Source organism: Crotalus tigris, unplaced genomic scaffold (genome assembly GCF_016545835.1).
Source record: "Crotalus tigris isolate CLP2741 ecotype Arizona unplaced genomic scaffold, ASM1654583v1 scf7180000018445.1570621, whole genome shotgun sequence".
NCBI classification, from domain to species: domain Eukaryota; kingdom Metazoa; phylum Chordata; class Lepidosauria; order Squamata; family Viperidae; genus Crotalus; species Crotalus tigris.
Window position 1 is genome coordinate 446,862 of NW_024097006.1, and position 13,074 is coordinate 459,935.

At 42.1% G+C, this 13,074-nt stretch overlaps 1 protein-coding gene and 1 long non-coding RNA gene across 4 annotated transcripts in view; one reads left to right on the forward strand and one right to left on the reverse strand.

Moving 5' to 3' along the window:
- Positions 1-13,074, reverse strand: part of OLFM2 (olfactomedin 2) — a 218,059-nt gene that overhangs the window by 152,920 nt on the left and 52,065 nt on the right. The gene's annotated exons all lie outside the window — the stretch shown is intronic.
- On the forward strand, positions 7,207-10,083 carry LOC120312189. Its single transcript, XR_005557811.1, has 3 exons — positions 7,207-7,729; positions 9,205-9,246; positions 9,953-10,083. It is a non-coding gene; the product is annotated as an uncharacterized LOC120312189 (long non-coding RNA).

Genomic DNA, 13,074 nt, shown 5'->3' on the forward strand with positions numbered 1-13,074 from the left:
TTATTTCTAGCAATTCATGCAACATCTAATATATTTAATTTAAGGCAAGTATGGATAGCACCACAGATTTCGTGCGGCCCCAACCCCAGTTCTATGACCATCAGAGACCCCCCATAAAACCTGTCAAAATGTCCTAGCAAATTGCTTTCTTTAAAAAAAATCTAAACCTTCAAAATCCAAAATTATAGGATAAAATATTACTTTTGCTCTCTAAAATGATATCATGTCACAGTCACATCCTTTGCAGACCTCAGGGGCCAATTTTGTTTCAGAAACTAACCCTTGACTCCAGTGATTGTTCCCCCCTCCCCAAGTAAATAGTAAGTATAAGTAGTAAGTAGGTAGTAAAGGAATGCTTGTATTACTAACGTGGGAAAGGATCTGACAGGCTCCAGGCCATAGAATTTTATTTATGACTTATAAATAAGCAGCAGAATAAATATTAGATCTAGTGTGAGGATAAGAGCAAAAGTAACTGCTTCAAAAAATATTTGCTAGAGGAAATGGCAAGTCTGTATTATTCACAGTGTAATTAGATCCAGGACAACAAAAATATGGCAATAACTCATAGACTAATACATCCAAGCATTAACAAAATTCCCATTAAAACATATATTTTATAATCCAGGGGTGTCAAACTGCTGGCCCCTAGGCCAGATGCATCATAGCGAAACTGTGCCCACCCCATTGCCAGCAATGGCAAAAAAGTCACGATAAGTCATGACACATCACATGACATTGCGAGTTTGACACCCCTGTTCTAACTTAACACCTGAGAAAAGAGCCAGGTTTTCAAAGTCTGTTTAAACAGCAGCAAAGTCAGGCAATTGAAACCTCTAGTGATTACTATTCCAACAGACAAACACTGTGACAAAAGTAGGCCTACAGCCTGGGTCCTATCAGATGATACTGCTAAAAAGATAGAACCTGAGTGTCAGCTGTCCTCTGCCAGCTGCTGATAAACTCCAAATACAGAAGGAACAGTTCTGTGTTCCTTTGTTCTGATAACGAGGCAGCTGGAGGAAGGGAGACGCAGCCAAGGTAAGGCACCAACCCTCCCTCGTCCTGCTTATCTAATCCCTTGTCCAGCTGGTAGGAGGAGTGTTCCTGGCTTCTGTATCCTCTGAGGACAGCACCTGCGGCGTCTGGCTGCATGCTCCCCATCTCCCGGCCCATGGCAAGCCCAGGGGCTTGACAGGCGGCCCCCTCTACCAGGGCCCCTCCTAGAAGGCAAACAGAGACAGGTGAGTGTGCGACAATTCGATTGGTCCCTTCCGTGGCCACTCCCCCCGGTTTTCCAGGGTGCTAGAGATGGAAGGCCCGCACCAATCGCGGAGCATGGACATCTTCCTTCCGTACCCACGACCCCTCCGACAGAGGGTACCCTTTCCATCTCATCAAGTAGTGGACTCGTCCACGACGGCTCCAGGAGTCCAGAATTTCTTGTATCTCGAACTGGTCGCCGGAAACTGGGCCTGGTGGTTGGGCCGCCAGGCCCCTGAGAGGATTCGTTACTGGCTTCAGCAGACTCCCATGAAATACAGGGTGCACCTTTCCAAAGACCCGAGGCAGCCGTAACCGTACGGTTACCAGGTTTATGACCTGAAGCACCTTGAAGGGACCTACGTACTTGGGACCCAGCTTCTTACAGGGCACCCTCGAATGTAGGTACTTGGTGGAGAGGTATACCCAATCACCCACCTGAAAGGGCCTGTGCTCAGCCCTTTTTTATCAGCTTGTGCCTTTGTGGCCGCCCCTGCTTTGGCCAATGCTTCCTTAACCTTAGCCCATAGATCTTCCACTCGTGCCATCCAATCCTGGGGTGTACGCAGCAAGGGGACCCCCTGGGGCCACTCAGAGATCAGAAAAAATCCACCCCATGCACCACCCGAAAAGGAGTGAATCCTGTGCTGTTATGCACAGTGTTGTTATAGGCCACTTCGGCGAATGGGAACAAGTCTACCTAGTTTGTTTGTTGGTATGACACGTAACAGCATAGGTAGTGCTCTACCATGGCATTCGCTTGCTCGGCTGCTCCGTTGGTGCTGGGGTGGTATGCTGAGCTGAGGCCCTGGGATGATCCTATGTATTTAACAAAATCCCTCCAGAACTGTGCGGTAAATTGCACCCCCCGATCTGATATAATGCGCCGAGGAACACCATGGGCCGGTAGATGTGGTCAGTAAATAACCTGACCAATCGCCGAGCAGACGGTAGCCCCTTACAAGGAACAAAATGGGCCTGTTTGGAAAACAGGTCGATTACGGTCCAAATAACTATGTACCCTCGGTTCTCTGGTAAATCTACAATGAAATCCATGGCTATATCCTCCCAAGGTCGGGTTGGATCTGCTACTGTCTGTAATAAAACCAAAGGCTTTCCAGTACGGGGTTTGGCCATAGCACAGACATGGCAACTTCTCACATAGGCCTCTACATCCACTTTAATCCGGGGCCACCAGAATTGACGCTGTACGAGATGTAATGTTTTTAGGAAGCCGAAATGGCCCGCCTGTTTGGCGTCGTGGCACCGCTTGAGAACCAAGTGCCTCAGTAACTCTGGTACGTACAGTTTATTGCCTTTCCATGCTAAACCGTCCCTTTGTGTCAAGATGCCAGGATGGTCCTTCAACCAGGGATCATTCTTAACGGCCATTAGTAGCTGTTAGGTCAAGTCACCCGCCAACTGGCGTGGAACCGCTCGAGCGACCCCCTGTTGGTAAGGCGGCATAATCGCCTGTACAACCTCCTCCCGCCTGCTGTGGTATTGGGGCATGCAAGATAATGCATCGGCCAGGAAGTTCCTTCCTCCCGGCACATACTTCAGAGTGAACTGAAACCTGCGGAAGTATTGGGCCCACCGGACGTGCTTAGGCGATAGGCGTCTCGGCGTTTGCAAAACCTCAAGGTTCTTGTGGTCAGTCCACACCTCAAATGGCTTGGTCGCCCCTTCCAGCAGATGCCTCCATGTTGAAAGAGCCCACCACACCGCATCCTTCTCCCAAATCGCCCATGCCCTCTCAGCAGCTGAAAATTTCCACGACGTGCATGCACATGGCTGCAGCATGCCTTGGCTGTTCTTTTACAACAACACAGCCCCCACATCTACGTCACTGGCATCAGCCTGAACTATGAAAGGACTCTCAGGATCAGGGTGGAGTAGGACCGGTTCCTTGGCAAACAGGGCTTTCAGGTCCTCGAATGCTTTCTGACAGGCCATCGTCCACTCCAGCGGTTGTCCAGGCCATGGCTTACTCGCAGTGTGCTTTGTACATAACAAGTTAGTTAGGGGAAGGGCTACAGCGGAAAATGATGGAATAAATTGCCAGTAAAAATTGGCGAAGCCCAGGAAGCTTTGTAGCTGGCGACGAGTGCGGGGTGCCTGCCACTCCAACACTGCTCTCACTTTGTGTGGGTCCATCTCTACGCCGTCCCCTGAGATCCTGTAACCCAGGTAGTCCAGCTGAGCCCGGTGAAACTCGCACTTAGAGAGTTTCACAAAGAGGCAAGCATCCAACAGTTTCCTCAGTACCTGCCTAACTAGGTGGACATGTTCCTCCAAAGTGGTTGTATATATTAGGATATCATCCAAATACACAAGGACCCCACGGTACAAGTGCTCGTGCAACACCTGGTTGATGTTGGAACAGGTGACTAGCAAACTTTAATGCAAAAGAAAAGTCAGCACTGGGAGTGAATTGCTCCCAGTGCTTTACATAGTTGTGCTCCATCCACCAACCCCACCCCACTTAGCAAGCCAGCATCCGGTCCGTATGGATAATAGGCGTAGTGCACCACCCTTTCCCCCCCCTCCAGACACACCCACGGAGCCTCTGATGTCCCAACCATTTGTTCTGATAACGAGGCAGCTGGAGGAAGGGAGACGCAGCCAAGGTAAGGCACAATCCCTCCCTCGTCCTGCTTATCTAGTCCCTTGTCCAGCTGGTAGGAGGAGTGTTCCTGGCTTCTGTCTCCTCTGAGGACAGCATCTGCGGCATCTGGCTGCATGCTCCCCATCTCCCAGCCCATGGCAAGCCCAGGGGCTTGACACTGAGGTATGCCCACTGTCACATTTTATCAGACAAACAAAAACAAGGGGAGAAAAGTGGTCCCTCAGATAGCCAGATCCCCTATACCAGGTATGAAGCCCTGCCTAGCCAAGTGTAGTGGGGGAGGGAAAGAGGCAGCACAGGCAAGGACTTACAGTGAGAGAGTCCTCTGGAGTTGCAAAGGCCCCAGGCTCATTTCTGGCTCACCCTCCCCCATGAGAAAGGAGGAGGGGCGGAGATAGGAGAGCCTATAAAAGGAGGCAGTTTGGGCAGGAGAGGGAGAGAGAAAAAAAGCAGCAGCCTTGGGAGGAGGCAGAGTCAGCTGCACCGAAGGGGAAGAAGAAGGAGGGGGAGGGGAGGGTGGGGGGAGAGGAGAGGAGATCAAGCAAGCTGGCCATGAGCCAATTTACAACTGCTGTGGCAGCCACCTGTGCTGGCAGCAGCAAACAGGCAAGAAATGCAGCGGGGGAGGGGGTCACCCTCCAAGAGGAATGAAAAAAGGCAGCAATGGCTGGAGGTGAGGCACGGAGGAGGGAGGAGGGAAGGAGACGGAGAGTGGAAGGATTCTTATGTGCTTTTGTGACTTTGAAGTTCTGGGATTTGTGCAATGAGGGCTTTGTGTTCTTAAGGAGTGTTTGGCAATTTCTATTTGGCTGATGGCTGATGTCTCATGTTAGGGTCTATTTCTCTGCTGTTGTTAGCTGTTAAGTTTTGCTGCAAGGGATTTTGAAGTTTTGTTAAATCTTTGTTATTTAGGGGGAAAAAGTTTAAAAATTTAAAATTATGATCTCTGTTTGGGAGAAGACTTGATAGGTTTTAATTTAGCGATTTAATATTTGGGAGTATTTATTATAATGTTTAATAAACGTGTAAAGATAATTACGATATATTATGATATATTAAAAGTGTATAAGAAGTTGATAGGTTTTGATTTAGGAGAAAAGGTTAAATTTATGATTAATAAATTTACTTGGGTCTGGGGGGGAAAGAGTTAAGAGCCAAGTTTATATTGTTTAAAAGAAATATACATCTCGGGGTGGAGAAGGTGGATAAATTATATGAAGAATAAATATGTGATTTAATGGATAAATTATGATTAGAGTAGATATGATTAAAAGTATTGTTTTGATTATGAATAATTTTTGGTTTAAATTTGGAATTGTTTAATTTGCTTTGTATTTGATTTTTATAGTTGATTATGAATAATTTTTGGTTTAAATTTTTTAATTTGTTTGAATTTGTTGTTTAAATTTGTTTCGTATCTGAGTTAAAGTAAGTTATTGATTTTGTTATTTGTATAGTTGGATAGGTTTAGTTAGATTCAGTTTGTATTAGTTAAAGTTAAGTAGATTTTGTTTAATATGTTTGAAAACCCTGTGCCAAGCTCTGGGAAGTGGGGGGAGGGGGGTTGGGGGTGGTGGGTGTTCTGGGGAGTGGGGGGGAGGGGGGGTTGGGGGTGGGTGGGAAAGTAGGTTAGACAATAGGATTAAAGTAAGATAATAGATGGGACAACTTATGAGAGAGATGTTGCTTGGGCATTTCCCCGGCATTGTATCCGAAGAGGGATGAGAGTGGAGGCGAAAGGTTAGGGAGGAAGTAGGATGGTGAGAGGAGAGGGGAAGGGGAGAGAGAGGTGAGGGGAGGTGAGAAAGAGGAGGGAAGTAAGGGAGAGTGTTAGAGAGGGTGGATGCAGTTTGGGGGGGTGGGCAAGCCACACCTAGGTGTATTTATTTTATTTTGTCAAATGTGATTTTTTTTTCTTTTTTGTTTATGTAATTGATAAATGAAAAATAAAAACTTTTAAAAAAAAGGCAAAAGAAAAAAGAAAAAGAAATACTGAATGGCACACCAAACTTCACCCAGTACTTTGAAAAGAGTTTAAGCATGGGTTTCTGTTGCATGCAAAGATGGGGCAGTCCTTCCACTCAAAGAAACAAGTTCTTACAAAAAAGAGAGAGAGGTATCTGTGCCAGAAAGATCAACATCAACTGATTTAGATCAAATCCACATGATAACCAACTTCAAGAAAATTAAGTCTTTGCTGTTACTGCCCAAGGTGCCGCTTCAAGAGGGATCCATTAATCATCCTTTCGAGTCTTATTAAAACATTCAATCTAATACTACAAAGACTACCCTATTGACTTAAAAAAAATACAGGATGCCTTATGCAGCATATAACTCAATGTTCCAGGGGGACAAATAGATTCATTAAATGACTTGACAGCAAAAAGACTTTTTATAGCCTTAATGTGTAGCTGCTATCACAGAGCTGGCATGAGGTCAGCAGTGTAAATTCTTAAAGCAGAAGGAAATTTTTGCTGTTGGGGCATTTAGGACTGAGTGAAAGCAGATGCTCTAATAAAATATTTGGCAGGGAAAGAGAACAAGCTGCTAAAGAGGAGGAAGTCAGTAGGGAGGGGTGGATGGATGGATGGAAGCTAAGATGAAAAAAATCCAAATGAAAAGGAAAGCAAATTTTGTCACTGCCAGAGATCAATAATGGGTTATTCTTATTTGCAAGCTGAAGAATTGGACACTCTTCCAAAAGAGAAACATTCATAAGACAGGCCCCTTTCATAAGGGCAAAAGCTGAAAAATGTTCAGCTTCTGAAAAGAGAAAGCCAATAGTTCCATGCCTAGCTGCCAGTCTTTTTCAGGAGAAATGCAATCATTCAGGCACGAGCATATTTAGAATATTACTCATATCCCAAAGTGAACCAATTCCTTTTGGAAAATTTCATTTAGGTTACTTTAAGTCATTAGAAGAGATAGTTATTCTGACATTATTTATTCTTGAGAAACTTATAATTCCTGGTAATGATAAAATTACTTTTCAAATACTTGCAGACATCAAAATGAACAATTTAATATTTTGCCAGTACATATATTGGACAAATTAGTCTGCTGTAGTTTCCCAGATTCTCTCTGTCTAGAGTATTGGGATATTTGCTTTTCTCTTGTTCTTGAGAAATGTTCAAAGATTACAAACAGTGATTTGAAATTCACTTCTGTCAGCTCTTTTCCTACCTTGGAATAGAATTCATCTGGTTTAGAAAGCTCAATTTACTTTAGCAAAATGGGCTCTTGCTATATTTTTTTCATCCCTAAACTGCATCCTCTTTCTCACCTTCAAGTGCATTGAAAGGGTTATAAAATTCTGCCTTCTCACTATTCCCCTCTATTATTTTCCTACCTTCCCTGCATAACAGATTCTGTTCCAGAATCTCCCATTTGATTTTGACATGCCATTTCAGAAATGATAGGGATTAGAGTGGCCCCTTACTCCTTGAGACCCCTTTCTTGTCTCCTCTGTTGTGGAACAAATCCCTGTTCCTTAGAGACCCATCCTGCAACACCTGAGCACTCTTCACCTCATTTGATGAGTCTCAAAAAAGCCTTTCCTTTCACCTTCTCTTCCACTAAACATACAAGACTGTACTTGCAACAGGTATACTGTAATAGTAAGAAAATGAAAAAGGATGCACACATCACAAGACACCATAATTGTTTCCCCACTCACCATCTTTTCAACAGGATCTAAGACAAAATCCCAGCTCCCTAGCTGAACAAAGGCCTTGTCCTTAAATACCCCAGTCCAAGATACAAAGAGCTTTTGACTGTGGATCTCTTTTGGTGGAAAACGACATTTGCAGAAAAAAGGAAAGAAAAACAGAATGGTTGGTAAGAAACTTTCAGCCCTATTTTTTTCCATTAATGTTCTCCCATTTCATCTTTTTGAGTTTTCCTAGCCAAAACTGGATTAATTTTCATACTGAGCACACTATAACACAAAAGCAGTCAGACCACGACTTCCAAGTATTTCATGCCCACTTGAACTGTGGCTAGTTCAAAAGAAAGCTGAAGGAAAGTTTTCCAATTTAGCATTGGACATGTGTAGATAAAGAGCATAGTCTCGCTCTTCCCTTCATTTGGTCTGCCTTCTTCCTACCTGGTTCTCATAGCCTCAGCAGACTGAAATGTTGCCCCCTCCTGAAAGGTTTAATTGGGCACTAATTTGGCTACAACTTAAATTCAGTTCACATTAGTTTTCTAAAAGCAATGAAGCAAACTCATCCAACCAGCATGGATCCATTTAATACATTCTGCATTTAATTTCACACTCGCCTGTTCAGGGTTCTGCGTTCATAAACAGAATAGATAAGATGTATGCAGAATCAACCAATAACTGAGAATGCTTTCAAAAAGGATATTTGTGGTGAGAAGAGATAGGTTCAGAAGAACAGGATGGTACAGTATTGGGATGATTCAATGTGTGCATGCCTCACTTCTGTCCAGCTCATGAACAATTAAAGAATATACTTATCCAGTGCTTTATTCAAAGCCAAGACTATTGATTGACTATTTGAATCCTTCCTGTCTGTATGCATGTATCTTTATTTTATTAATGCAGCAGAGTCAACAACATCTGTAAGTGAAGAGGCATGTAAGAGGCTCCATCTTGATGTCCTCAAGTTCTTTCTGCAGCTTCCTAGGAAGCATAAGAGGCAGGAAGGCAGATGGAAGAGGAACAAGAAGGCAAAATGCCCATGGCCTTCTCATACTTGACTTTAATCAAGAGGTTCCTTTCCAGCCTGCAGCTTTGCTAGAACAGAATAAATTCATCCAGCTCTACTCCCAAAGCAATTCTGCACACCTAAATACAGCATGCTGACATTTTTTTTTTGTCTTGTTCTGTCTTTATTACTTGGCCATATGAACATTTCCAATTTATCTACCCATAAACATGCGATGCAAAATTAATGCAAATATGGATTTTTTTAAAAAGTCCATGGAAGTTGAATTTCCTAAAATGATTACACTGTTGAATTAATGCAGCCTCTCACTATTCATATTAACTCATCTGAATTCAAATTCATTCAGTTTCAAAGCATTTCCAGCTCCATTTGAATTTGAAGCTACCCAAAGGAGGCACATTTGATTCTGAATGCCTACTGGAGTGAGAGGGTACCTAAATCTAAATTACAGATTTCTTTTCAGCATGCGTGACAATTTTGCTATGCAGAGTTGGTTCACCTGGCCCATGGCATCTGGCTTGATGTGCAGAAATAGCACACTGGACTGTTTATGTAGAATCTGATTCTAAAAATATCCAATACAAGACCACTGATTGAATGCATTTCATTATTGGTTCTCAGAAGGCTGCATCGGAGTAAGAAAAGTTACTCAAGTCATATCAAGTAAGTAGAATAATGGTTGATGAGATTTGAAATCTACCACATTGTGAAGTGAACAGCTTGCAGAAGATTGAGCCAGGGAATACTCAATGAAGCCTTTCAGCGCCATCTAATCAAAATGTGTGCTGGGAAAACATACAACATGCTACAAGAAAAGACAGTGATAGGGATGCACAGTGTCAGAGAGCCCTGTCTGTCATTATTAACCATGGCTAGAAAATCATTGCTGTAACATATAGAAGACAGAATTTCAAGATTAACAATTCAGAATCCCTCCTTTTATACATATTGAGATAGCACATCTGCAAAGAGTGTCACCTCAGCCAGGGTACTCAGTGGTTCATTTCTCTAGTTTCCTGCCTTAAGCCAACAGAACAGTTTTTTTCTGAACATGGTGGCCCCCAAATATGTCAGACCAATAGCTCCCATCACTCACACCCATGATGAGACCTTTTGGCTGGAAATGTGGGGAACTGTCATTCTAACACATCTGAAAGGCTATCACTTGTAAGAAGCAACTAATGGAAGTCCAATGTGACTGACAGACAGACAGACAGACAGACAGACAATAAAATCAGACTGCTTCCTGATGTTGATAGCTCCTATTCTCCTTGTTTATTTGCTGTTTTGGCTTGTGTTGATAGGAACTAGAGGCCAACATGGGATAAAGTTGCACTATTCTAATCCAGATGCCCTATCTTCTTTCCAGGAGGACTTTAATACAACATTAGAGCCGAGGTGGTGCAGCAGTTAGAGTGCAGTACTGCAGGCCACTTTAGCTGACTGTGTTCAGCAGGTCAGCGGTTCAAATCTCACCGGCTCAAGGTTGACTCAGCCTTCCATCCTTCCGGGGTAGGTAAAATGAGGACCCAGATTGTTGGGGGCAATGTAAATATATATATACATTGCTTACTGGTGTACACCGCTTAGAGAGTGCTTGCACTTAAAGCGGTATATAAGTCTCATAAATAAATAAATAAATAAATAAATAAATAAATAAAAGGCTACCAGGATCCTGAATACAGAATGGAAAAATCACGAATCTGATGCACCGATGATCAGAGCAGGATTCAGTTCACTGTGTAGCCTTGACTAAATTACTATTCTTACTACTATTATGTAGTACTCGATATCCCACAGAGGTTAACCAAATCAGGCATGTCAGAAAGTCCTAGGTTCAATTAGACTCCTGTAATGTGTTCTAAATAGGACTAGCTCCAAGTTCAGTCCACCATCTTAAGTTTGCCAAAATCATCAGCAAACATGGTTTCTAGAACTTGAGAAATATCTGTGCTAATAGCAACTCTCTGGCTGCCTGTTATTTTTACTTCTTTATATGGCTTCAGTCCAAGTTACTTCAGAGAATGCCTCTTCCTCTATATCTCTATCCCAGAATATCTGCCTACATTTGGGATTGGGATCAATCTTTCTTTGTATGAGAAGTCCTTGGCTTAAGACCACAGTTGGGATCAGAATTTCCGCAATGGGCAGAAAAGAGCTTGCTAATGAAATCAAATTGCTTCCTCGTGTCGATAACTATCCAGCAAGAACAACGAACAAGGTGGTTTTAAGTGAGTCACACACTCAATTTTATGACCTTTTTTGCCACAGTGAATCAGTGCACTGCAGTTGCTAAGTGAATCATGTGGTTGTTAAGTGAATTCAGTTTCCCCCATTGCTTGTTGGAAGCTGTCTGGAAAGGTCACAAATGGAGATCACATGATCCCAGGATGCTGCAAATAGATGCCAGTTTGATAACCATGGGGATGCTATGACAGATTTTAGTTGAAGGACCAGTTGTAAATCACTTTTTTTCAGTGCCATTGTAACTTTGAATGGTCACAAAATAATTGGTTGGAACTCAAGGACCACCTGTAATTGCCTGTCCCAATTCTCTAAAGTGCCCTCCTAGCTGATTGGATATTCGATCCTAACCTCTATGCTGGTTTTTCAAAAAGCTTTAACAACAAAGGATGTTATACATTTACAATTGCTTTTGAATTGATTTTAATGTCTCTGCTTTTAACTTTAGAAAACTTTAAAAATACAACCCTATATTTCTATTAACTGAAACAAAAGATATTGTATTTTCTTGTGAGTAGGTACAGAGACTGCATTAAATGGGCGTTTGTGCAATATAACAAACCTTATTAATATTGTTAGTATTCAAGGAAACATGCTTAAACAATAAAACACAGTTTTAAAAATCGTGTAGCAAATGTGATTATTAATTCAATTTATAAAGCTGCCCATCACTTACATTTTATTAAAGGATAAAACCAAAATCTTTTATAAAGGTCTTCCTTTTTTTAAAAAAAATGGTTCAAATAATTATTAAAAACAGGAAGAGAAGGAGTGTGTCAGCTTTCCCTCAGAAAGACTTAACTTAACTGCTCCTATGAGAAGACAAAGGAGGCTTGTTCTAAAGACAGAAAAAATATATAATGAAGGTGTAGAAATATTTTGGAATTTTCAAGGTCAGCAATGGGCAAGAATGGAGCAATCAATGTCCAGAATATTTTTCAAGGGCTGCAGGGCTTAATGATGAAAAATAAAACCAGAAACCTTGAAGAACACCCCATCCACTCTCAGAATCAAAGTTATCATTTTAAAGATGAATTTCAGGCTGTTTGAGGAAGACATGTGGGAAGGCTCTACTCTACTCTACTCTACTCTACAGGCTCTATTCACAATTCAAAGTTCTTTAATTGGGTGAACATTGAGTATAGGCAATTTAGGAGAAACTGTGGTTTAAATGGTGGGAATGGAAGGCTTTGGGCAGCTTTCTGCTCCCACTGTCGCCTTCATTTGGAAAAGAGAAAATAGACCTTCAACATCTGGCCCATTATTCTCAGTAAAGGAGCTCAAACACTGTAGGCCCCACTGTGATGAAGAATCCCCTGACAGAATACTTCTGATCATTAGGACTAAAGCAATATGTTGCTCCTATGCTCTCCCAACCCAACAATGGATTTATTTTTCATAGAAGGCAAGGGAAAGTATTGCTGCCATTGAAATGGAGAAAATAATATTCCTCCTGTGGATTGGTTGCTATTAGATGCATGTCTTCTGCTCTTGGACTAAGAGGTTTAGTTGTTTTTCTGCACTGTGAGAGAATTTAAAATCAAAACTTTATGGAGTAGAATTCATAAAGCCACGGGAGGGAGTTGGGAGTGGTGGTGATAGGAGAGAGTCCATTTAGACAGTCCAACCTGATCCCAGAGAGATTTTGCTTAGACTTCTAGCAAGTGAGATAAATGTCTGACACATCTGATGACACATAAAAGGCTAACTCCATAAATTACTTATGGATGCAGCAGAAGACTTCCCTTTGGGGGTTTACATCAAAGACCATTTGATTATATAATTTTGTCTGTGCAACACCCTCATAATCACACCATAAAGCATAGAAACTATTATTGTAAGGTCTAAAGCAAAGGTCACACAGCAATTAATGAAGGGTTTTGCACCTACAAGACTTTTAGCTTTTTTTTACCATTGGACTGATGTCTTCTTTATAAGACCCAGAGTTCCATCTATCGTCAAAATACAATTTATATCAGCACAAAGTGCTGCACAGTGTTGTATATTGCTCACTACTGTGAAATTTATGGGAAAAGCTTCAGAGGTTGGCCATCAAGATGATTTTCTTTTTGCTTTCAAATATTGAAAGCTCACTTAGGTATCTCACATGTGACCCCAAGAAATGGCCATAACTTCTAAAACAACTGCTTTCATATTAATCTAAAACTCAAAATGCTATTCTTTTTTAAAAACACTTTTAAATCTGTCATCTTGGTACTCAATTCACTTAGGATTGAATTTCATTGA